The sequence below is a fragment of the Arvicola amphibius genome, chromosome 18 (assembly GCF_903992535.2).
Source record: "Arvicola amphibius chromosome 18, mArvAmp1.2, whole genome shotgun sequence".
NCBI lineage: Eukaryota > Metazoa > Chordata > Mammalia > Rodentia > Cricetidae > Arvicola > Arvicola amphibius.
The window spans coordinates 3,038,153-3,050,366 of record NC_052064.1 but is presented as its reverse complement, the minus strand read 5'-3'; positions in this window follow the sequence as shown (position 1 = coordinate 3,050,366).

Genomic DNA, 12,214 nt, shown 5'->3' with positions numbered 1-12,214 from the left:
TGTCTTGTATTTCTGAGGACTACCAAATCCAAGACAAAGTTCAGTTTCTGATGATGGCACTTTTTTTTTTTTTGACTTAGAGAAGTTGCATCATTCAGGACTTATCCAAGTACATGGAGTGAAAAGAAGGTAATGAAAGGGAAAGTAGAAGTAGAGAAGAGAGAGAGGTGGAACTGGAGAAAGAGAAGCCAAAGTGGAGAGGCAGAGAGAGGAGAAACTGGATTCAACTAATTTAGTTGGATGAGTACCTTACAACACTTATTTAACTTTAATTACTTATTCTAATTATAGCCACACTGGAGGTTAGAATTTCAACAAAGCAATATATGGCAGCCACAAATGTTCAGTCCACAACAATAATTTGTTTCAAGAGTTTAAAATATGGGCTGGACAAATGGTTTAATGAGTAAAGGCATTTGTCCCTAAGCTTGATGACATGGGTTCTCTCCCCAGGACCCACTTGAAAGAAGGAAGTTACTTTTCCAAGTTGTACCCTTATCTATACATGCAAAATCATGGAATATACCCACTCTACCCACACGTCCCCTGTACATATTTTTAAATAAAGATTTAAAAATAATTTAGAATAAATTTTAATGTGTTATTATCAACATCATTATACCCAGGTTGTTTCTGTTATAACACATCAATGAGAATATGGTTTAAAAGAAAACCTGTCTGGTATGTCAACAACATAATCTAAAGGACATAGAACAGTATTTGCAAATTAGCAGATTCTCATTATAAATGACATGAAATGGATAAATGAAAGAACACTTCAAAATGCACATAAAATTCTTACTCTTTTAACAACGACAGAATGCTTTAGAAGTGAGGTAACTTTATTCTAAGTACCTTTCACGACTCAAATCATTTAATCCCTGTACTAACCGAATATGAGAGACTCTGTCCTGTACACAGAGGATGCTGAGGAAAAAGGGGGTAGCCCTGTTCTTCAAAGGCCACCCAGCTAGTATGAAAGTTAATGTCTGAACCTAGGTTCTAAGGCTCTAGAATGTTATGCTGTTATCTATAATGCTCTATGTAGCTGGATCTAGGAGGGACAGGATGGATTTCTAAAGGGGAGTTTGACTTTCTTGTTTAGATAGACTTTCCCCATGGTGGATCAAATAAATAAGTGAGAGCCAGCCAAGCTTTAATGGTAATCCCCACCAGAATATGTTTTGTCACATGATAAGTGGCTGTTTGGGTTATGGGGGGAGGGGTTTGGAGACAGCAAGTGTTTGAGCCTTCAGCTTTGTCAGTTCCAGAAGACCTATTGACCTCAATTTAGCATTCAACATCCTCACACTGTGCTTTTCTTTTTCTATTTTCCTATTTCTTCATGTTACTCCTATTTCTACTGTTAATCTAAATTCAATATTCTATATACTTTTTCCCCTCTCCTACTTGTGTATTCTACTGTCTTCTGTTTTTGTTTTGTTTTTTTTTCCCATTTTCATTTGCTTCTGTTCATTCAATTTCTCCAATTGTATCCCACAGTTACATTCTATTCCTTTGTTGCTTTATTCTGTACTTGTTTCTTTATTTTCAGTTTCTTTTGTTTGGGTTCTGAGACATTGTCCCACTATCCAGACCAAGCCAGCCTAAACCTCCTCATATCCCTGCTCTGCCTTGTTTGTGTTAAGATGCAGGCATGCCCTACACTTGGCAAATTCCATTCTTCACTGCTAATAGACACAGGTTATGGCATCTTCGACTTGTCTATTTTATGAAATTCCTTGTTTTATTTCAGTTTGACTCTGTGTGATAGGTAGAGATTATCAATCCTCAGTGGTATCTTGGTGCTACCAAAGATCAGATATGTCCAGATTTTTATCACTTGTGGGTTTCTGAATCACCTTTTAAGATATTCTGCTGCTCCAGCAAACACATATAAAAAGCTTTAACATATACTTCGAGTTGATGTTTTTAATGTGACAAAAAGATATGTCATTTCTGTGTTGCTGTAGCCAAATCTGAAATCTTATCAATAAGTTTGTTCCTCTGGGCCAGAATATAGAAACAATGAGATAGTTAATGGAAGAAAACCATTTAAACACACATATGTTTTCATTTTGGACTCTTTCCCACTGCATGATGCCATGACCTAATTATCAATTATCAGTAACACTCCTATTAGTAAATCATAGAGATTTTCTCTGATAAGATTGTTTTTTTTCCTAAAGTAATTTGATCACATTTAACTAATAGTAGGGATTAATATTTGAATTTATAATATTGTGGTGTCTACAAACATATGAATAAAATACATGCATACACTTAATTCCACATGTGTATATATTTGACAGATATATTATAGCTATGATATACTTTGAAGGTACATTATATGTTATAGTTAGAGTATATTATAAATACCAAATGTAGCAATATAATATTTAAACCCCATACACTAAAACATTATCATTTACATTTAGTAATTGTGATTGTTTGAAGTGGAATGGCCCCCATAAATTGAAGTGTTTGAATACTTGACCCATAGGAAATGGCACTTCTAAGAGGTTTGGCCTTGTTGGAATAGGTGTGATATTGTTAATGGAAAGACTGTCACTGTGGGGGTGCGCTTTGAGGGCTCAGATGCTCAAGCTAGCACTAGTACCACTTCCTGTCTTCTGCCTGTGGATCTGAATGTCTCCTTCTCCAGCACCATGCCTGCCTGCACCCTACATGCTGCCATGTTTTCCACATGATGGTGGAATAAATGGACCAAACCTTTGAACGGTTCACTAGTCCATATGTGTGTGTGTGTGTGTGTGTGTGTGTGTGTGTGTGTGTGTATGAATTGCTGTGGTCATGCTGTATCTTCACAGCAATAGAAACCCTATGACAGTAATATATTTTGAATTTCTAGAAGTAATTAATTGAAAGTAAAATTTTACTATTTGGCCATATTCTTGTCAAAGTGCCTGTAAAGGGAATTTTCATCTGATCATCCTACCCCATGATGAGAACAACCAAATCCGTAAAAGCTACCATCCACGTGGAAGGTTTTATGCATTCTCAAAGTAGGAAGCATAAGGAAAAAGAAGGGAGCTCATAACTTATCCGTTATGAGCAACCACCCATGCTAATGACATTCATTAAGCTAAACGAGCAGGATAATGAGAAATCAGATCACTAATTAGACCAGATTTATTTTTAGGATGAAATTAGCCCAAAATGTATTTTCTTTTTAAAATACTAAGTATCATTTTAAGACATAATTTAAACAACTGATTACAGATGAGATATGACTTAGTTCTCTGAAAGAATGAAATTATACAACTACTGAAATCATCAATATCACTTCAGCAGTATTATTGTAATTATTATTTATTACAGGAGTGCAGAAAATACAAAAAAGAGACAGAAAAAAATTAGTCGTTAAAATTAATGACTCATCTTAGAAATTTCATTATTGAATTGACCACTCAAGAGATTTTCCCCCCTAACTTTCCAGGTTAGAGTATCAGTCATGTCTAATCAAGGCATATTCACAAAAATAAAAGCATTTTAGAAAGAAACAGACATATAAATAGATAAGATTTCACAGTATACATGAAGATTAAAAAAAAGAAATATCAATAAAATGACTCCCAAAGACAGTCTGCTATATAGTCAAAATCAGTGCCTTGCTGAGGGAGGGAGGAAGGGAGGCAGAGAGGGAGGGAGGGAGGGGGAGGGAGGGAGGGAGATGGAGGGAGGGAGATGGAAGGGGGAAGGAAAGAAGGAAGGAAGGAAGGAAGGAAGGAAGGAAGGAAGGAAGGAAGGAAGGTAGGAAGGAAGGTAGGAAGAGAAAGTAGAGACAGATATTTAGAATTTCAATCAAGATTTGAATTTATATAAAGACATGTGCACACCTAAGGACACAGGAGCTTAGTGGCACAACATTACTTTCATATACTTGGGAATCATTTGCCATGGTGAAGATTATAATAGACAATACAGCAAAACTCAAAGAAAAAGTTTAAAACCTAGTAGATATCAAAGTACTTTCTTGAAATGCAATCTAATTGAGAGAAAGAATTAAATTCAGGAAGATAAGAATTTTCAAGTTTGTGTCAGGTGGTGATGGAGCTGGCCTTTAATTCCAGCAGTTGAGAGGCAGAAGCAGGCAGATTTCTGTGAGTTTGAGGCCAGCCTGGTCCAAAAGAGCTAGTTCCAGGATGGGCTTCAAAGCTACAGAGAAACCCTGTCTCAAAAAAAAAAAAAAAAAAAAAACCAAAATCCAAATTCTCCATATTTGACATTCTATCTCATTTGCATATATTCTTGTATTTGCAATTTTTCTACACACTTTGAAATACGTTTGTCTAAGTCATGACTTGTTTGTTGCCTATTGAAAAGGTCACATTCTTTCTTTGTTTTTTCTTTCATCAAGAATAGTTTTTTCCATATAATATATCTGATTAAGGTTCCCTTTCCTCTAGTTCTCCCAGGTGCTCTTCACTTGTCCTCCAATCCAGAACCCTTTTGTCTCTAACTAGAAATCAAACAGGCATGTAAGAGATAATAACAGATGCTTCCATTTGCATAGTTTCTGTAAAAACACTAAATTGGAAGGTATAATGTCCAAAGGATGTGTAGGGAGAAGAAAAATACAAATAAAATAAAAATTAAAAATAAAAAAATTAAGATTTTTGAAAAAAAATTCCCAGCAAGACATTGTGAGACAAGGAACCTCCAGAAATCTCAAGAAGCCTGTCTTCAGTTGTTTGCCTACTGCTGGGTGTGTAGCCTTCCCTTAAGAGTAATTTGTTTACCTGGTGAGACTCCCTTGAAGGAAACTAAACTTATATTTATAAGTGGTTATCAACTGGAATTGTTTCTGGCTTAGGGATGCTGGCAGGTGTCTACTTCTGTTTTCATCTGGGACCCTATCTGGTGCAGGACTGCGCAGGTTCTGTCATGCGGCCACATTCTTTGTGAGTTTATCTGTGTATCTATCCTGCTGATTTGGAAGGCCTTTGTCTTCTTGCTGTTTCCCTTCTGGCTCTTACTCTTTTTGTCTCCTCTTCCACGTGATAAAATCTCTGAGGAGAGGATTTGATGGAGATATTCCAATTAGGGCCAGCCTGTTTAAATTTGGACTGAGTGTTTAAAGTGTCTCCCTCTGCATGAAGGCTGGCTGTGGGTACTTATATTTGTTTCTATGTGCTGCAGAAGGAAGTGTTTGGTTTTCTCCTAAGTCTCTCCAACTTTTTGTCACACCATTTTCCTAGCATATCCCAGAGACAGTATACCACTATAGGTCAAAGGTGATATGATGGGTTGGTGTGTACCTTCCTCATTAGTAGTGTGCACAGCACATTCATATAACAAAATTTTAGAACACTGGTGAATGTTCCATATAGGCATTCTATTTATTTAATGAAATAAATAAGTTTTTAAATTTATTTCTACTTCTATTTATTTAATGAAACATATAGGCATTGTTTTCAGCAATGGGACCTTGCTGTCATTTTGGTGAGAGCAATCTATAGTCTTTGCAACAGCCTAGATTGTTTGAGGACTTCCATGAAAACATTTTGGCTAACCACTCAATTAGATGTAGCCCAATTCCAGCAGTGCAAGCCTAATTTGGTGACAAGAGATGGCAAGTTTGGGCTCTGTCTAGTCATCATTTGGTGATTTCATTTAGATTGTCCACATTTATGAATACATTTTAGAAAGCTTCCATTATATTATGTTTCCATACTATCCCTCAAATGGCCTTTAATTTTAGCTGCCTCTTCCCATATTCCCTCCTTAAGACCCCTCTTCCCCCCACTTCCTGACTTGATAGTCTCTTTACGTCCCACCATCACTCATTCCTAACTACCTCTTCTAGGTCCGCTTCATAACTAGATCTATCTGTTCCTCCTAACACCTTACTCAACATCTAACCTCTCTAGTTCTACGGATTGTAGCTTAGTTATCAGTTAATTAACAGCTAATATCTACATGTAAGTGAATTCATACCACAGTTTCTTTCTTGATAGTTTTTTCTACTTTTCCATTCTTAGATAATTCTATACCTGAAAATTTCCTTTTCTAAATGGGCAAGTAGGACTTCATTGTGTTGATGTACCACATTTTCTTTATCCCTTCTTTTGTAGAGAGACTTCCAAGTTATTTCTGATTTCTGACTGTTAATAAATAGACCACCATTGAATGGGGTTTAGCAAATCAAATGTCTCTGTGGTAGAATGAGGACTATTTGGGGTGTATGCTTGATAGTAGTATAGCTGAATCTTAGGGTAGTTCAATCTTCATACTCCTAAGAACCCACCACACTGATTTCCATAGCAGGTGTACAAGTTTACATTATCACAAACAATAGACTAATGTTTCCCTTACTCAGCATCTTGACAGCATAAACTATCTTTTGTTTAATTGATCTTTGCCATTCTAACCAATGTAAGATAAAACTGCAATGTAGTTCTATCCATTCCCCTGAAGAATATAGATCTCTCTGTCCCTGTCTATTTCTCTACCTATCCCTATCTCTTTTCCCCTGCCTCACTGTGTGTGTGTGTGTGTGTGTGTGTGTGTGTGTGTGTGTCCTTGTTTTGATTAGCTGGTTGGGGATTATTTATTTCCTTGGTTTTCTTGGATGAAGCTAACCTCTTTGTTTGCATTTTCATTCTAGCATTTGTTATAGGACTGAATTTGTAGATATATATCACTTAAATTTGGTTTTACTATAGAATTCTTATTTTTTTCTATATATTGTGATTGAAAGTTTCTCTGGTAAGAGGAGAGTGAGCTTGGGTCTGCAATTTCTTCCAATTTATGGATCATCGTGCAGGCCCTTCTGGCTTTTAGAGTCATTATTGAGAAATGTTATCATAATAGGTCTGTCTCTATATATTACTTAATCTTTTTCTCTTGCAGCTTAGATATTCTTTTTTTGTTCTGTGTAGTTAGTGTTCTGAATATTATGTATCAAGGAGATTTTCTTTTCTGATCCAGTCTCTTTTTTTAGTTCTGTATGGTTTTTGTACTTTCTTAAGTATCTTCTTCTTTAGGTTAGGAAAATTTTCTTCTAGTATTTTCTTGAAAATATTCTGTGCCTGAGATTCTTGTCTTTCCTCTATTCAAATTAATCTTTGATTTTTTTTTCAGTTTCCTAAATTTCCTGAAAGTTTTGTATTTGGAGATTTCTAAATTTAACATTTTTTTTTTTTTACTGAGGTATAGATTTCTTCTCTGGTATCTTCAATGACTGAGATTTTTCTCTTCCATCACTTGTATTCTTTGGTTGAGACATTTCTCTAAGGTTTCTGTCCAAGTACCTAAATATTTTATTTCTAGAATCCCTCAGTTTGGGTTTTCTTTATTTCCACTTTCAAGTCTTGAATGATTTTATTCATTTTCTTCTATTGTTTGTTTGTTTGTTTTCAGATTTCTTTAAAGAATTTATTCATTTCCTTTTTAAGAACCTCGAACATTTTTATAAAGTCTACTTGAAGCTCTTTGATTTGCACTTTGGCATACTCATGGCCTGCTGTGGTAGGGTAGCTGGGCTATCAGAAAAACACTTTATCCTGGATATTATTGATTGTGTTTTTATATTGTTCTCTAAGTTATATTGTTTGTATATGTTGGGTAGGTGATTTGTTTGTTCCTTGGTTTCTCTTGCTCTCTCTGGTTATTAGGAAAGTGTACTTGCTATATATTTTCTGGTAGCAAATTCTTCTGGAACCCTGATAGGTCTGTAACTGTTAGTTCCAAGTAAAATATGTTTCTAGGTGTTGTGAGGTGACACATAGAAACGGGAGGTGATAGAGGAGGTGAGGTGATCTAATACAGAGAGGAAAGCAAGGTGTCCCAGCAGGACCTGGGCTGTCTCTGGAGTGAGGAAGTAAATGAGCAGGACTACCACAGGTGTCCAGCTTCCATGGTCAGAGTAGCCTGAGGGTTCCCACTGAGTGTCTGTTGTAGTTGGGGCCTGTGATAAAGCCAAGAATGGGGTGAAGGAAGTTTGGTTGGGAAGAGCAATGTGATCCACTAGAGATGGGGCCATGGGAGAAAGTTAGGCTGCAATAAATGATCTGCTACAAGACTGAAGAGTGAGGGATCGGATTTGGAAAAGAAGGGTTAGGTGAAGGTCTGCAGTTAGCCTACAGGCTTCCCTGGAGAGTGTTTGTATTATTCTTTTAACAGAATAATATTCTCTTTTTTTTTGTTTTCCAAATGATTTTTAATTTAAGATTAAGTGCTTAAAATATACAGAAGTGCATTCATGCAAAAAAATTTTACTTTTAAAAAATTAAGCTTGAAACATGTTTGTAGCCTAAGTATAATGTATCTGAAGCCCGTGCATCTGTGTTTTCTAGTTTGTTGCTATGTAAAAAGTTGGTACAATAGAGTAGTGTGAAAAGTTTTTAGAGAAAATGCCTTTAGTTATCACCAGCTCCCACAGTGCGTAGCGTAGGATCTAATGAACCAATCTATGCACTAATTTAAAGCGTGACTTCAGAAAGACAGCCTGTCCTCTCCTGTCAGTCACGCCCTTTCCACCAAATCGCTGCCCTCTGTTTCTGCAAAGGCTCAGCTTCCCTTCTGAGGGAAGGCACAATTCCTCAGCAGCTTACCAATGGAATGTCAGTCACTTCGGCAAGAAGGCTTACAAAATCATCGCAAAATAACCAAATACATAAAATCTAACACTTTGGATCAATCTATACATTTCAATGTATTCAATTACCTAGCAAAATCCTTTTTGGCTATTACTCACCAATATATTGTCATATTTAGAATCTTGCACGCTTTTATCTGACTTCTGTTAAGATTCCTTCAATCATTTTAATTGACTTGTCTTAATTGTACGCATAGACGTGATACAGTGTGATGCTTGAATATACGTTGACAAATGCTCTATAAAATCAGGAATATTTATTTTTTCCCTAGCATTCTATTTGGCAAACTTTAGTTATGTATTTTAGTTGAATTTCCCCTACATCGTTTCTACTGAGTTTTCCATGTGTTCATTCTTTACAAACCTTTGGGCGCTAGAAAACTATCTAAGCAATAAGGAGTCCTTCAGGATAAAACATCCAGACACACCTGTCTTTTCTCTGCTCTTAATAATGACAATTTTGACCCTTTGAGTGTCAGCTGGTTTATTTATTGCAAAGTTAATTTCTTCTTAGTAATTAGTATCAGGTTTGAAATTGTAATTAGATCTGTATACTTATCCAATCCATCTAAGTTTTCATTTCTGAATATGGCAATTATGTTTTATTTCCTGAATCATTGTTTACTGAGAACAAACAATAGAAAACTTCCAACATTATCCCCCATTCTCTGTATATACATGAAAATTTCACTATATTAATTTTTACTCACCTTTACATTTTTATTTATACATGAATTGTAATGATGGTATTCATTTAGATATTCTTATTTTATTTTAATTTAACTCAGTCTTGTTCTTATTTACTAAGGGCACTTGAGGAATTAAACTTAGACTAGTCTGAAGAGAATCCACTTCAAGTTGTATTAATAATATAACATTTACTGTTTAAACTTGCTGTCAATTTTCAGAGAACAAGAAGATTCCTGTATGATTCTATTATTAAAATTTAAATATATGAAATGTAACATTTTCTCTACTTGTATAATTTTTGCAAAAGAATGTTGGGTATGTTAATATATTTTTACCACTTCCTAGTTTTATGCACAAAATGAGTTTCAAGTTCATCTTCATCTCTGTCTCAGCAGAAAAACTAATCATCCCAGTGAAGACAAATTTATATTTCTGAGGTTCTATTTTTTCACCACATTAAAGTGAAAATACAATAATGGATTGGGAAAATCATAAATTCTTGTAGTATCCTTTATAACTATGATAATGGGAATTTTTTCATTGTTCAAATAATTGTCTGGAAATGGCATGTTATATTTATTTGTTTGGGTTCATGACTTTAAAAACTTCTTAAAATATGAAACAAAGTACTATTATCAAATCATCAAACATGACTCCAAACCAATTTGGCTCTTACTACCTGAAGTTTGGAAACTGTGTGTGAGCATTTATTTATATTTTTGATATTGTTGAGATCTTAGCAAGAGATATATTCTGAGGTTTTCCTGAACTAAATAGAGCAATTCCATATCAAAAGAAAGGGAGTAGACCTTTAATGATGAATCTGCACAACTCATTTATATATATTACAATATTTGGAAATAGTGGCATCTGGACAGTGGAATTCTTTGTTGTTTTTTCTTTTTTGTATTTTTATTAATTAAATTTACTTATTTGTTTTATATTCTAATAGCAATTTCCCCTCCCATTCTACTCCTATTCCCTCAGCTACCTCTCTTCTGTCCCATCGCTAACCCATATCTCTATTTCTGTTCAGAAAGGGTCAGACCTCCCATGAATAACAATAAAATATGGTATATCCAAGTAGTAATAAGACTAAGCACACCCATCTTTTATTAAGGCTGGGCAAGGTGACCCATTATGAGGAATAGGCTTTTTCCAAAGCTAGCCAAAGCATTAGGGACAGCCCCTGCTTCCACTGTTAGGAGTCAGTCCCACAAGTAGGCCATCCTACATAAATGTTACATATTGTAGAGGGCCTAAATCACTCGCACATATTCTCCCTGGTTGTGAGCTCTGATTATGAGCTCAGATTAGTTGATTCTCTAGGTTTTCTTGTGGTATCCTTGACTCCTCCAGCTCACACATGCCTTCCTTCCTCTCTTCAGCAGGAAATATAACCCTTCCTCCCTGTCTTCAGCAGGGAATACAATCCTTTCTCCTTCTCTTCTGCAGGGAAAACTACAATCCTTTCTTTCTCTCTTTAGCAGTGTTCCACGAGCATGACCTAATGTTTGGTTGTGGGTTTCTGCATCTGCTTCCAAAAGGTGCTGTATGAAACCCTTTTGATGACAATTGGGGTATACACCAATGTCTGAGTAAAGCAGAATGTTGGTGTGCATCATTACATTGGCATTTGTTTCTCTAGCCATGTTTGGTTCTAACCTAGGTCTCCAGGCCATTCAACCCATTTGGTGCTGGTGCTCCAGGCAGTGTCATGGGTGGACTCACCCTTTTGGCATGTGTCTCAGACTGGATCAGTCATTGTTTGGCCACTCCCACAATCTCTGCATCACCTTTATCCCTGTGTATACTATAGGCAGGACAGACTGTCTACGTGTGTGTGTGTGGGGGGGGGGTTGAAGGTTATGTGGCTTGTTTAGAAGTCTTGCCTGGTTACAGGAGATGGCTAGTTCAGGCCAAATATACCCCTTTACCAAGACTCTTAGCTGAGATCTTCATAGATTCCTGGGAGTTTCTCTTGGACCAGATTTCTACTTGACCCAGAAGCACCCCTGCTTTTCAGTCGTCTCTTTCTCTTACCCCTCTTTCTCTTGCTGTGATAAACACTAAGGGCAAAAGAGACTTGAGAAGGAAAGATTTTATTTGACTTATATATCCAAATCACAATATTTCTATCACCAAGGGAAGTCAGAGCAAAAGCTCAAGGCAGGATTCTGAAGACAGGAGCCATAAAGAATTGTTATTTACTGGTACTCATTGGTTTATGTTGTGCTAGCTTTATTATATAGCCCAGGCTCATCTGCTGAAGGATGCTGCATTCCATAGTTGGATGGGTCTTGGTAAATCAATCATGAATTAAGACAGTACCTCACAGATAAGGCAAAAGGCCAATCCGATAGAGGAAATGCTTCAATTGAGGTTTTCTCTTCTATAGTGAATCTTCATTGTGCCAAACTGACAATGAAACCGATAGGTATACTACTGTAAGCAGATAATGAACTAATAAAATGAAGCCTTGAAAAGAAGTTGATATCATGATTTATATTATGCCTATGTATGCAAATGGTGCTTTTTCTTCAGAATAACAGTTTATTGTGTGAGAAATGATTATAAACCCAGAATTAAACTTCTGAGTTAATAAAGAATAGAATATATATTAACACAAGGTTACAACACTATTATAACTTTCGAATTTTAGTATTTACTTATCTATATTTTAACAAGAGTTTTGTTAGTTGATCCTATCTTTCTTTGTTAAATCAAACTCATATAATTTTCACAACTTACTAACACTTTCTTGTAAAGGTACTTGCCTTTCCTGTGTGTGTTTTCTTCGATTATAAAATTTAACATTGTGATTACCACTGCATTTCTGGAAAAATAATCTTCCAGAACCCAAATAAGGAAGCTAAAGATAAATATTTGTGCAATAATTAA